Source organism: Eschrichtius robustus, chromosome 6, assembly GCF_028021215.1.
Source record: "Eschrichtius robustus isolate mEscRob2 chromosome 6, mEscRob2.pri, whole genome shotgun sequence".
Lineage (NCBI taxonomy): Eukaryota > Metazoa > Chordata > Mammalia > Artiodactyla > Eschrichtiidae > Eschrichtius > Eschrichtius robustus.
In genome coordinates this window covers 103,516,193-103,530,482 of record NC_090829.1, presented here as the reverse complement: position 1 = coordinate 103,530,482, position 14,290 = coordinate 103,516,193, and positions in this window count along the sequence as shown.

The window sequence follows — 14,290 nt, the reverse complement described above, 5'->3', positions numbered from 1 at the left end:
CCTGGGATCCGACCTCCGAAATCCCGCGCTTCAGCTCCCAGCCCCCACCCGCCCTGGCAGGTGAGCAGACAAGCCTCTCGGACTGGTGAGTGCTGGTCGGCACCGGTCCTCTGTGCGGGAATCTCTCCGCTTTGCCCTCCGCACCCCTGTGGCTGCGCTCTCCTCCAAGGCTCCGAAGCTTCCCCCCTCTGCCACCCGCAGTCTCCGCCCGCGAAGGGGCTTCCTAGTGTGTGGAAACCTTTCCTCCACAACTCCCTCCCACTGGTGCAGGTCCCATTCCTATTCTTTGTCTCTGTTTTTTCTTTTTCCTTTTGCCCTACCCAGGTATGTGGGGGAGTTTCTTGCCTTTTGGGAGGTCTGAGGTCTTCTGCCAGGGTTCAGTAGGTGTTCTGTAGGAGTTGTTCCACATGTAGATGCATTTCTGTTGTACTTGTGGGGAGGGAGGTGATCTCCACATCTTACTTACTCTCCCGCCATCTTGAAGCTCCTCCTGCCATTTTCTTAATTGTTTTTTGTGGGTTTTTTTTTGGTAGGTCTTTTTTCTTCCCTTCCTCTTGTTCTCTTCTCTGTTGGTCTAATAACCATCTTTAGTGTTGTGTTTGGGTTGCTTTTTCTTTTTTATATATGTATCTATTGAGTTTTTTGGTTTTCATTTTCCATGAGGTTTTGATATATCGGTCTATATATATATATACAAGCTTGTTTTAAGTTGCTGGTCTCTTTGTTTCAAATGCAATTCCCATTTCCTGAATTTGTACTCTTCTCACTGTTGTTGGTTTTGACATCATATTTGTGTATCGTTGATTTCCTGCTTTTACTCCATGTTTGCCTTTACCAGTGAGCTTTCCCATTTGTGATTTTCTTGTTTCTAGTTGTGGTCTCTCTTTTTTCCCCCCATGCCTAGAGAAGTTCCTTTAGCCTTTGTTGTAGGGCTGGTTTGGTGGTGCTGATTCTCTTAGCTTTTGCTTGTCTGTAAAGCTTTTGATTTCTCCATTGAATCTGAATGAGAGCCTTGCTGGTTAGAGTATTCTTTGTTGTAGGTTCTTCCCTTTCATTACTTTAAATATATCATGCTACTTCCTTCTGGCCTGCAGAGTTTCTGCTGAAAAATCAGCTGATTACCTTATGGGGATTCCTTTTTATGTTATTTGTTACTTTTCCCTTTTTGCTTTTAATATTTTTTCTTTGTATTTAATTTTTGTTAGTTTGAGTAATATGTGTCTTGGCATGTTCCTCCTTGGATTTATCCTGTATGGGACTCTCTGCACTTCCTGCACTTGGGTGACTATTTCCTTTCCCATGTTAGGGAAGTTTTTCACTATAATCTCTTCAAATATTTTCTCAGGCCCTTTCTTTTTCTCTTCTTTGGGACACCTATAATTCGAATGTTGTTGTGTTCAATGTTGTCCCAGAAGTCTGTGAGACTGTCCTCATTTCTTTTCATTCTTGTTTCTTTATTCTGTTCCATGGCAGTGATTTCCACCATTTTGTCTTCCAGCTCACTTATTTGTTCTTCTGCCTCAGTTATTCTGCTACTGATTCCCTCTAGAGTATTTTTCTTTTCAGTTATTGAATTGTTCATCTCTGTTTGTTTGTTCTTTAGTTCTTCTACGTCGTTGTGGAACATTTCTTGCATCTTCTCAATCTTTGTCTCCAGTCCTCTTCTGAGATCTTGGATCATCTTTATTATCATTAGTCTGAATTCTTTTTCAGGTAGGTTGCCTATTTCCTCTTCATTTAGTTGGTCTTGTAGATTTTTACCTTGCTACTTTCTCTGCAATAGATTTCTCTGTCATCTCATTTTATCTAACTTATTGTGTTTGTGGTCTCCTTTCCACAGGCTGCAGGATCGTAGCTCCTCTTGCTTCTGGTGTCTGCACCCTGGTGGGTGAGGTGGATATTGAGTGGGGCCTCCCCTTTGCTCTGTGGTTGTCACTGCCCTGTCAGGGGTGTGGTGTGCTCCCTAGTTGTTGAAGAAGGGGCCCCAAGATCTGTTTCTTCGCTGTGTTTCTGATCTGAGGTGTGAGGTAGGTGGGATTGGAGCACTCCCACTGGGAGAGAAGGCTCTGAGTATTCCTTCTCTGGGGCTGTTCATCTTTGAATGTGCTTTGTTGTGTCTCCTTTCTCATGGTTTGTGGGCTCAAGGGTACACTGTTGTTGGCCCTGCTTTTGGTCCCACCTTAACTGTGGGTATGCCAACAAATGGCCCTGGTGACTCTCAGGTGTTGTTTTCACCAGTCCACTGGCACAGATCTACTGAGGTCAGGTCTCAGGACTGCAGTAGTCATGTACCTGGACCCACTGTGGGAGCTATGGAAGTAGCTCAGACTCTGGCCTGGCCCAACCCTGTGTGTGTTTGTCCACAAAGCCCACAGCTGCTAAAGCCAGACCCATCTCAGCTGCAGGAGCACTTGTCCATTTGGATGTTTAGCAGGCACTGAATTTAGGAAGCCATCAGCGGAGGTGTAACTCCACAGTTCACATAGCTGTGAGGAGAGATTTCAGCTCTTATTCCTTAGTTGCATGGCCCCTGGGGCTCAGCTGTGGTTTCAGCTCAACCTGTGCATGTGTTTCTCCCTCCACCGTCTGCTCCCAAGGCTGCCCTGGAGCACACGTGCCCGCGCAGGCAGGCAGGGACAGAGGCATCAAAGGGCGTGGCCACCGGGGCTGTTGCGGCCTGAGGAGGCTCTAACGGGAGTGATGCTCAGGCCCACTGGGGCCTGCATAGCTGGAGGAGGCTTTGGCAGGGGCCGTGTGTGGGAGGAACATCTTTAGACATGTGAAAAATAAAATTGGCAAAGGCCAAACTGGAAAGAACTATTTTTACGGATAATAAAAAGCCAAAAATCAATCAGGTTTTTCACATTACATATTTTAAACTCCTGAAAAATCTGTTTTTCCAGAACAGTGTAATGTTTTTCACAAGCCTCACTGTTAGAAAGTTAGTGCCCTATCATTAAACTTGAGTATATAGTCTAATTTTATACGTTATTATTCTTTTTGTTGTGAACCACAGAAAATATATTTATCCATATTGACATTTATTATCTGAAAGGACTGTTGACTCACCTAATGGAAGAACCTAGAAGTAAATCTTGCTTCAGGCATTGAGACCTTTATATTTAAGCAGGAAAAAAATAAATCATGCTACAATGAATATAGATAGATACTTGAAAAGTTAGGTAAATAGATAGGTGATAGATAGACACACAGATAGAATTGCAAAACTATTCTAGGTATTTTTAAATAATTCAGACTAGAAAATTGTATTTGAAACATTGGATTGGAGGAAAGAGAAAGAGAGATTTTATCAGGGATCTCTGCTTTTGTTTGTTTTTTTCTAAGCCTGAGGTTTTATGCTTCTCTGATGATACTACATATAATTCCTTCCAGCTTCCATGTGGTTTCCAAGAGGACACACTGTTATAAATGCTTATGGATTCCAAGACATAGATAATAAAGATAATTCTTTAAATACTAAAAATATGCAGTCTGAGCAAGCTTTACAATGTATTTCAAGGGAAAACCACAGCTGTGAGGAACTCCACCTTGATGCTAAACATCTGATTATTTTGGATAATTTGAGCTTCCTTTCTGAAATATTGATAAACTTTATAATCAATTGAGATGTTCTTTTTCAAAATAATTACTTTTAATCTTTTGGATTTCATGATCTCATAATTTTAAAAATGGTTTAGCATTCTTTAAATATCAAACATTAATTATTCTTTTTAGATAAATTTAAAGTTCTTATAATAATACTAGTGGTGAATAGTATTTACTTTTCAAGCAAACTAAATGTGACAACTAATCATTCAGGCTATTTGTCACCTGGTGCAAATATTGAAGAATAACTCCTACTTGTCTCTAGTGTGATTCAGTGATAAAGTAGTATCATCTACTTCCTAAAATGTCAAGTGGATTATTAATTAAAAACTAATTACATCACTTATGAATTCTATGTAGTTAACTTGTACTCAATAATTCTTGATACTAGGTTTAGTAGGCATTGCTTTTCTTGGCTATTGTTAATTTTATAGATATGTTCATCATAATATTTATAGAAAATGAATGTGTATAGGAATTAAAAATCCACAGATTTTTCCAGGCTCACATTATAAACTAGCTGAAATGAATTCCTTTCAACTTACTAATGAACTAGGCACATTTACAATTAGTTGAGTTTCAATTTATGAAGGTATGTATTCTTTTATATGACTTGCTCCATTTGTATTGCTCTGAATTTTAGTGTCAGTTTTCCCCACAGTATCATTTTCATGGATTTATTTTTGAGTCACTTTATGTATCTTGGTGTAATCTCTTTTTCACATACATTAATACATTATCATTTGTTTAAAGGAACATATCTGTTTTGGTTTTGGGGAGAAAAAAAATACTCAGCAGTCTGCCTCACACAGAAGTCATAATATTCATGTTCTGTATCAATTCTGGTGCCTATGAGGCTGTCCATAAGGTAGATTCAGCGGAGTCATCTTATTCTGTTCTTTCTCTGAATTCTCTTCCAAATTAGGAGAGACTTTGATACACTCCATACTGTGATATCATAAATTGTGGTCAACACCTGGCCTGTATATTCTCTTGGAATATTATGATAGGTAGAACATGAGAATATAGATTTCTTCATGGGATATGATAACACTTTAGATTAATCTAGCTCCTACGTTTACAAAGCACTTAATCTTTATAATAATTCTGTGAAATAGACATTAAATTTTGACTGATTTATATAGAGTGAATCAATAATGGAAGGAGCATAGGTTTTTTTTTTTTAATATTTAGAGTAGGGCTTGGATTCTGGATTTTACTTCTCAATATTTCAAAGTTTCTTGGAATTTTATTGTTTCAGTTTCTTTATCTTGAAAACAGGAATAATACCACCCAAGGACAAGATTGTCAACCAAATTTTATTGGAAGACATAATTATATGTACCATTTATCATGAGTTTATTAGCTGTCAGAGATAAGAAGTGATTTTTTTCAATTACCTCATTTGATTTTTGCAACCACCATATGGGGTGAATTATAAAATAACTTATATTTATGTTCTGCTTACCATGCTCTAGGCACAGTTCTAAGTGTCTCTATATATTTTTCCATTTAATAATCACAAGATATTTCAAATGAGTCATATACCTCTGCTTTTATTGACATTTTACAGATGAGTCAACATTGGCATAAAGAACTTAAGAAACTAACCAGATCACATGGCTATTCAGTGTTGGAGCCAAATTTCAAACTTAGGAAGCCTGCCTCCAGACTCCGTACTCTTCACTATGTTTACCGCTCTCTAATAAATAAATCTCCCAGCAGAGCATAGTAAGCAATGTTAGTGGTGAATAAAAGCTGCTCTTCATTGTCCCTTCCCCTCCCCAGTTCACAAGTAAAGAAACTGAAAGAAAAAATTAAGCATCCTATCAGAGATCACACTAGGAAATGTGAAGCTGGACTCAAACCAGTCCTACATTCAAGTTTAGTGTTTTGTTTTATTTTGTTGTATTCCTTTCCCTTCATCATAGCTGCCTTTTGCACATTCATGTGCAAACTGAAATAAACACTCAGGCTTTGGCAGACTAATGTCTTGATTATATACATAGTAGTTTTTGTGAAGATACTTTAGATTCAGAACATTTCCAAAACAAATTTCTTCTCCTGTTTCATATGCCCTGGACAGAAATCCTACAAAAATGCTAAAAACCCCCAATCCAGACATTCTCAAGTCTAAATACACACACTCTTTAACAGTAATAGAATCCTTCTTGTGTATTTATGCACAATATTAAGGCAAGATATTTAAGAAGACTTAAAAGACATAAATTTAAAAAACAGTTATTTGAGTGATAGGTCTCTTCTTAAGTATTAAAGTACCTTCATATAGAGGCTGCATCAGAAATTTGTTCTTTAGTTTTATTTATTTATTTATTTATTTATTTATTTTTATTTTTATTTACTTATTTTTGGCTGTGTTGGGTCTTCGTTTCTGTGCGAGGGCTTTCTCTCCAGTTGTGGCAAGCGGGGGCCACTCTTCATCGCGGTGCGCGGGCCTCTCACTATCGCGGCCTCTCTTGTTGCAGAGCACAGGCTCCAGACGCGCAGGCGCAGTAATTGTGGCTCACGGGCCCAGTTGCTCCGCGGCATGTGGGATCCTCCCAGACCAGGGCACGAACCCGTGTCCCCTGCATTAGCAGGCAGACTCCCAACCACTGCGCCACCAGGGAAGCCCCTTATTTATTTTCTAAAAGAAAATCAATGAACACTCGGAGATTAGAGAAAAGTCACTTTACTGGAGAACAGTTGAATTGTCAAATCTACAACTTGTATTATGGTTAGCTTGATTAAGTTTATTTCTCTCAAACCCCAAAAGGAGCTTCTTGAAAGCAAGGTTCATGTCTTATTTGTCTTTGCATTCCTAGTGCTTTCCTCATGTAAACCCGTCCTTACCCGCCTTTCTCTCATTTCAGTCATTAGCTGCCCTGTCTGTGTTCTGAAATTTATGCCCTCTCACCACTACAAGGACCACACTCCATCAAAGATGCTCCCGCTCATGCACCTTCCTCTGGTTCTTCCCTAAATCTTTAAAAATACCATGCTCTGTTCATATTAAAAAGCAATAACAATAGCCAAGCCACAGAACTCCCTCAACACTAAGTCCTCCTTAGACAGAACACTATTTCTTTTCTTTCAAAGCCAACACTCTTGGAAAAATAACCCGTCCTTCTCATCACCACTTCTAACACATTTATTATCCAACACATAACAGTCTGACTTCACCCACAACCAGTCCAATAAAACTGATGTAATTATGATTACATGGTTATTTGTAACCTATTCTGCCTACCTTAGATGGATGAAGACTATTCAATTCTTATTACTGATGTTTGAACCAGTCTATACATAACAGGCTTCTCTTTCATGCCTGAGTTCTGAAACTGTTGAGAAATAGGACATGGGTCAGTGAAAATGGAGATTAAAATGTCAGCATTATCACTTATAGTACCTAAGTTGAAGGACATGGATTCTGTGCACAGTCAAATAGGCTTTTTAACACCTCCATGAATCAAATGTATCCCAATCTGTAAGCCTCCCTCACAAAGGCAAGAACTTTTGCCATGGCGGGGAATAGAAGGTGAGGCATAGCTGCAGGCTTCTTTTTCCAAGTCACTTTTCTCTGGGGAAAGAACAGCCAGGAAAGTTACTTTAAGAGCAGTTTCTTTACATGGGATCATGAGACCTTTGTAACACTTTTCTTACTTGAGCTCTTTGTACAGTTCAGCCTAAAACAACATGGGTTTGAACTGCATAGGTCCAGTTATAAGAGGATTTTTTCAATAGTAAATACTATAGTACCAGTCCATGATTGGTTGAATCAACTGATGCAGATAAATTGAAGATGCAGAGGGCCAACCATAACTTATAATTTGATTTTCAACGGCATGGAGGATGGACGCCCCTAACCCCTGCATTGTTCAAGGGTCAACTGTACATATGACAGAATTATCATATGCTCACCATTAAACTTTTCTTCTCCCTTATACTTGGAGACTATGAGTTTTTATATTGAACTCTTTAAATGAGTTGTTCTTTAAGGTTTCATTCCTCCTTTTCTTTTTACACACTGTATGCTGTCCTTGGGTCATTTTATCTACTCATTAGTTTATCTCCCACTCTTGTGCCCTTGATTCTAGAATAAGTATATCTAGCCCAGATCTCTTTTCAGGGATTAATATGCGTAAATTCAACCATCTATCAAAGTGCTCTTGGGAATATATGATAAACAATTCAAATTCAGTGTTCACACTTGAACTCATCATCTTTCCCCTGAAATTACTTCCACAGTTAACGGCACTGAAATTCGCATGTTGCCCATTTAAGAAATTCAGACATTGTCTTTTCCTACTTCTTCTTTCTTATCCTATAAATCTTATATTTCCAATGTGTCATGGATTTTTACCTTCTTTTTATATCTCTTCTCAGAACTGTAATTCAGGTCTTTATTTTCACTTTGGTAAGTATAATAGAATTCACATTTGTGTTTCAGACCCATTTATTTTATTTCCCTCTAGTCAGTTTTCCAAATGATCTATAAACTTTTTCAAATGTGAATCTGATTGTTTTTGTGTTCATGCTCAATGCACTAAGCCTCAAGTAATTTGGCCCAAAAGGACAAGGTTAATAAGTTGGTGAAAACAAGTTGGTTGACCAACATAATTTTATTGAAACTAAAATTTAGTTAAAAATAACGGTCTTCATACCTTTCTTTTCCAAGTGTTGTAAGTAATATATCCAATGGTGTATTATGGGGCTGTTTTTAAGTTGCTTGTATGATTTAAGCAATTTTGTTTTTCTGAAAGCATTTCCCAAATCAAGTATTTTTGCTTGTCACTGTACGTAATTTCAAAATTTCAAAGCAATATAAATATTCCAAATTAGTAAAAATTATTAGCGAACTTAAGTGCTTAATAATAGGGAATTAGTTTAATATAATTTTTGATTATAAAACAATATGCATTTGAAAAAGATCGGCATCAAATATATACAGAAAAATCTTAAAATAAAATAAGGTAATAACAGAGAAGTTGTCTTTTGGTTAGTAGGTAACTTTTTTGTCTTTTTGCTGGATTCTCTTATTTTTTTAAATTTTCTATGATGAATTTAATTTTAAATGAATTTAATCATAAATACAAATCATTCAAAATAATTTGAAGTAAAGAAAGGGGTCTGAAATTTTGGAGAGTTTTTAACCCATCTAAATAATTTTTAGCTACTAATTTTTGTCCTGCCTGGCAATGTTTTCATACTCTTAAAAATATTCAGAATGGAAATTTCCAATTACCAGTTTATTTTTTAATTAAAAAAATATTTATTTATTTATTTATTTATTTGGTTGTGCCAGGTGTTAGTTGCGGTGTGTGTGATCTTTAGTTGCAGCGTGCGGGATCCTTAGTTGCGGTGTGCAGTTTAGTTGCGGCATGTGGTTTAGTTTCAGCATGCGGGATCTAGTTCCCTGACCAGGGATTAAACCCAGGCCCCCTGCATTGGGAGCATGGAGTCTTCACCACCTGACCACCAGGGAAGTCCCTTTAAGCTTTTTTTTTTGTATTACAGTGGCTACTTTGTAACCTGCCACAATCTATAGCCAGCTTCTTATTGTCAAATAATTGTTTCTCACATTTCTCCATAAAGAGTGCAGAGCAGGAATAATTGTTGGAGAATAAATTAAAAATATAAAGGGATTCCCACTAAGATCAGGAAGAAGGCAGGAATGTCCTTTTTCACCACTCCTTTTCAACATCGTACTGGAAGTCCTAGCCAATGCAATGAGATGAAGAAAGGAAATAATAGGTATTCAGATTGGGAAGGAAGAAATAAAACAGTTCTTGTTTACAAATGATATGATTGTCCATGTAGAAAATATGTACAGGACATGGATGAATTTTTGAAGCAGTGAACAAATGAATAAGTAATATTTTGTTGAACCACTGAGTGACCAAGATTAATTTTGGGTGCATGTAGAAACATAGCTGTGGAGATTAAGCTTGGTTCCAAAGGACTCCTCCATATACTGTTGCTTTTATTTTTTAAATTTTTTCTCTGTTTAAGTAAGTCCTTCCTCTGTAGCCCTTTCTCAGAGAAAACCTCCTCTCTGTTGAAAAGCTCTCTAATCTTCACTTCTTAAAACATATTTGACAAAGCAGTGGCTGCACTGGAGCTCTATTGATAGAGATGGGTAATAGGAGAGTTTAAACTTCTCAATGATTTACAGAACTAATTTTCCTTTTAACAATTAAAACACCTCCATATACTACTATTATTATTTCCAATCAAGCATTTGAATAAAGTAATCCTTAAATGAACAACAAATCAAAATGAAGTGAAAGCATAAAGTATTTAACTCTACAAAAGTTACACATAAACACAATATTAATATATAATTAATGACTGAAAAGTTGATTCTTTAGGTTCTAATCGTGGTAGATCTCAACCTTGAACCACTTACTAATTTCATCCCCTTTCTTGCTTTTCAAAAATATTAACTTTCCTGAGTTCTTATTGTCTCCTTAGCATGCATATCAGAGGCAGAAACAAATACTAACAGCTTGCAATCTCTCTCTCCAACTAAAGCCATAATTGTCAAAAGGCATGAACAGTGTCACAGAAAGAACTTGGAACACCAAAAATACTCATCACTATTTAGGTTTGATTCATTAGGGAAAACTAAGAAGTTTTTCTATGTATTTTTTTCAGTGTTGTTCTGCAATGTTGCCAAAACTTTACCTTCTTTGGGGTAAATCAGAACTAACGATTTAAACCTTCATCTAGGAAACTAAATGAATGCTCCAATGTTATTCCTGTAATGGCTGATAGGTGAAGTGGCAGCTGTCACCAAGAAGATCTCTCTAATGTTTTAGCGTATTGTCTATTCAGCAGTTGAATACAAGACACAGCTTGAAGCTCATAATGGCTGCCAAAATTTCATTGCCTTGATATTGCCTTTGTCTTCAAAAAACACAGTTTCCCCAGGCTTGGTCAGTAACAGAAACACAGTTTTTTCTTTTCCACTAGACAGAATCGGAGCTGCTCCCTGTGAAGTGGACATATTACCCTGCTCAGAGAGGAGTGCATTTCAGAAAGACATTCTTATCAAAGGGGAATTATGTTTTTTGATCAAATACATCTTCAAGGTCAAACATGTTACAGTTAAAAGAGATAGAGTAAAAGAAAATGACACATATTTTGGATGCCAAAAATTCTCTTAGTAAAATTACCCTGTTTCTGAGTATTTGAAAATTTGGTGTTCTGTTGTTTAAATCAAACTGAGCATTTTTTATATGTGACAGCACAGTCTCTCTATTTTTTTCCTTCTTAGATAAGATTGTACAATTTTTTTTTTCATAGAGGAGAATTATGTTGCCTATGAATACTTAATGCAAGCCAACATTCTATCTTCTAAAATATAATCATGACAATTTAACTTTCTCCTGAAAATTTTTGGCTCTGGTATGGGGGAAACTGGAGTGTGTCAGTCCTTTCATCATATATTCAGAATAGGCAGCTCTTTGTTTTCTATCAAAAACTTTGCTTTTTGGATTAAATGCTCTGAAACTTTCTTCAGTGAAAATTTGATTTTGATTTCCCTAGGATCTTATACTTAGAGGAGACAAAAGCCTTTGGAAGGAAGATTTGAGAAGGGGCTGGAGCAGTGATTGCGGTCCCATCCTTGAAAGTCATAGTGAGGACAATGTGGGTGGAGAGAGAACTAGATTGAATGAGGTTCCAGTGTCTACTTTAAAATGAAAATCTTTGGGCCTGTGTTGGGTTAAGTTATTTGGTGAGATCTTTCTTATTAAAGTTTCTTTTATTCATTTACCAGTGAAAATCATTCAATAAACTTTAATAGTTCACAGTTCTACTCAAAAGAAAGGTCTCTTTCTTTTAAAAGATATAATATGTAGTATTATATCATATACTATATGATACATCATATATTATATCATATACTATAGTATCATATACTATAATATGTAGTATTATATCACTTGAAAATTCTTTAAATCTCTGTAAGGAGCAATTATTTATCTAGATCAGGGGTCCTCAACCCCCGGGCCATGGGCTGGCACTGGTCCACGGCCTGTTAGGAACCAGGCTGCACAGCGGGAGGTGAGTGGCGGGAAGCTTCATCTGCCGCTCCCCATAGCTCCCCATCACTGGCATTACCGCCTGAACCATCCCCCCTCCATACCTTCAAATGTGTTCCTGAGTCTTTCTTTGGACAGAATGCTCTCAGAGGGAGACTTCTAAATTGAATTTTGATCATATAACTCTCCTGCTTAAAACCTTTAATATTTTCACACTATAACCAGGATAATGTCTAGGTTCCTTAACTTAGTTTTCCATAGACCAGCATGATTTGGCTTCCACCTGCCTCTCTAGACTTATCTTTCACAAGTCCCTAACGCCTTGGCACTCTCTGCTTCAAAATACTGATCTTCTTTTAGTTTCTTGAAAACATTGTGCTGTTTCTCATCTCAGGGTCTTTGCCTGTGTTGTTCCCCTACTCAGCGTCTCCCTATACTCTTTCCCCTTCATCTGTCTAGCTATTGTCTCAGCTCAGTTTAATGGAATTTCTTCCAAGAAGTATTCCCTGATCCCATTTTAAAAATATAAATATATTACACGTCCCTGATATACATTCACCATAAGATCTTGAATTCTCTTGTCATAGTATTTATGACATTTTATTGCAAGGGCTTGCTTAACTGTCTATGTCCCTCACTAGAGAGTAAGCTCAGTGAGGGTGGGGACAATGGCCGTTTTGCTTATTTTTTCTTGTCATCTATCATAATTTCCTGCATTACAGAAGGCTCTTTCAATATTACTGAGTGAATAAAGAAACCTTCTCAATGGCAGTTTCTGATTTTACAATGATTATTTTAACACCCTATGAAAGAGAACCTGAAGTTCAGTATGAGAATCTCATGTCCTGTCTATAAAAATTGGATTTCCATGATGAGTCAAATCGTAATCCAAATCTAGAGACTGGACAGTAAACATATCAAGGAAATGAAGGTGTCTTTAAGGACATCCAAGTTAGATAGCCTGCTGCATCTATTTGACCATGGGTTCACCCCAACAATGGGTGCTGAACAAGTCAGATTACTGGCTAATGTGCACTTTTTCCTCATTAGTATTTAGAGGGCCTAGGGAAAGTTTACTTTGATTCCCTCTCTCATATACACTTTCTATCTCAATGATTGATAAATTCACCTTCTGGCTAACATATTTTCTTTAAATATTTTGAAGTTCTGGTTCTATTCTCAGAAGCAGCCTGCTTCATACCCCCAGAGAGCTTGGAAAATGCTACTTTTTGCACTTGAACTGACCAACGCATGTACAAAATAAATAATTGTTGAATAAATTAATTAAAAGAAATAGCCATTGTTGATAACAATGGACAATTTGTTTTAGATCAGTAGATCTAAAATTGTCTGAGATTCAAATCACATGGGAGTTTTGTAAAAATATAGATGCTTAGTCTTCTTTCTTTGAGATTTTTATTCACTAAATAATGAAATGATCAAGGAATTTATGGAATGGTCATTTTCACTTTTATCATCTTACCATAAGATTCTTTTCATTAGATGTGCTAGGAAACAGCTATTTCCTTAGATGAAATATGCTAGCTTTCAATGTTTACAGTACCATGTATGTGTGTGTATATTTATTTATATAAATGCATGTGAATAGATATGCTTATTCTCCTTATGTAGAATAGGCAAATTTTGTTGTGTCCCTGAAGGCTTCACTCTAATCTCATCTTTACTGGCAATACATTCTTATCAGACATTTCACAGAGTATTTAATTTACAACCCTACAAAATACATTGACATATTGCATTGATTTGAGGACTCTAAAAACTGGATTGTGCAAAATTTTCAACTTGAATGAAAACAGTTTTAATTAAACTTTACTTTAAGGTTTTAGGCCACTATTCCTATAACTTAATTTTTCCCTATAACCAGTACCTAGATATACTTATAAATCTGAAAGTTAGTAAAATTATGTCCAAAAATAAAATGTTATCTTAATAAAAATACAAAGATACTGATGGCTCTCTGAAAGACTGGACCCTGAGAAATATTTGGGCTAGTACCTAATAAAGTAATTAAAGATAAAAAAAAAAATTATCTTAGTAAAAATACAAATGACGACTAGGTGACTGAAGAGTTTTCTATCAGGTACAAGCTATTATACCAATGTGCAGGGTTTTTAAAAAATATAGTTTATTCAATACATACTCATGTTTTCTCTATATATTAAGTGCTGTGTAAGAAATTGGAGATTACTGGAGTGAATAAGGCAGATATGATACCCATCCTCATGGAACTAAGAGTCCAGTATGTAACACAGTTGTTAAGCGAATATCTGTTTATAATTATGATACATGCCGTGCAGGAAAAGATCAGAGTAACTATCCAGAAAAATTCCTATGAAAAAATCATACAATATGTGATCTTTTGTGACTGTTTTTTACCTTAGCATAATGTTTTCAAGGTTTATCTATATCTTAGCATGTATTAGTACTTCTTTCCTTTTTATCACTGAATAATATTCCATTGTATAGATATGGCATACTTTTTTAATAGAATTTTTGCTGTATCCTTTGGTAGAACCATGCCCACTCTTGAATCTAAGGCATTTTGACCGAAAGAGCCTGGAGTTGCAGGGGAGAGAAATACAAATTCTCTAAGTGGATTCACTGGGCCTGAAGGA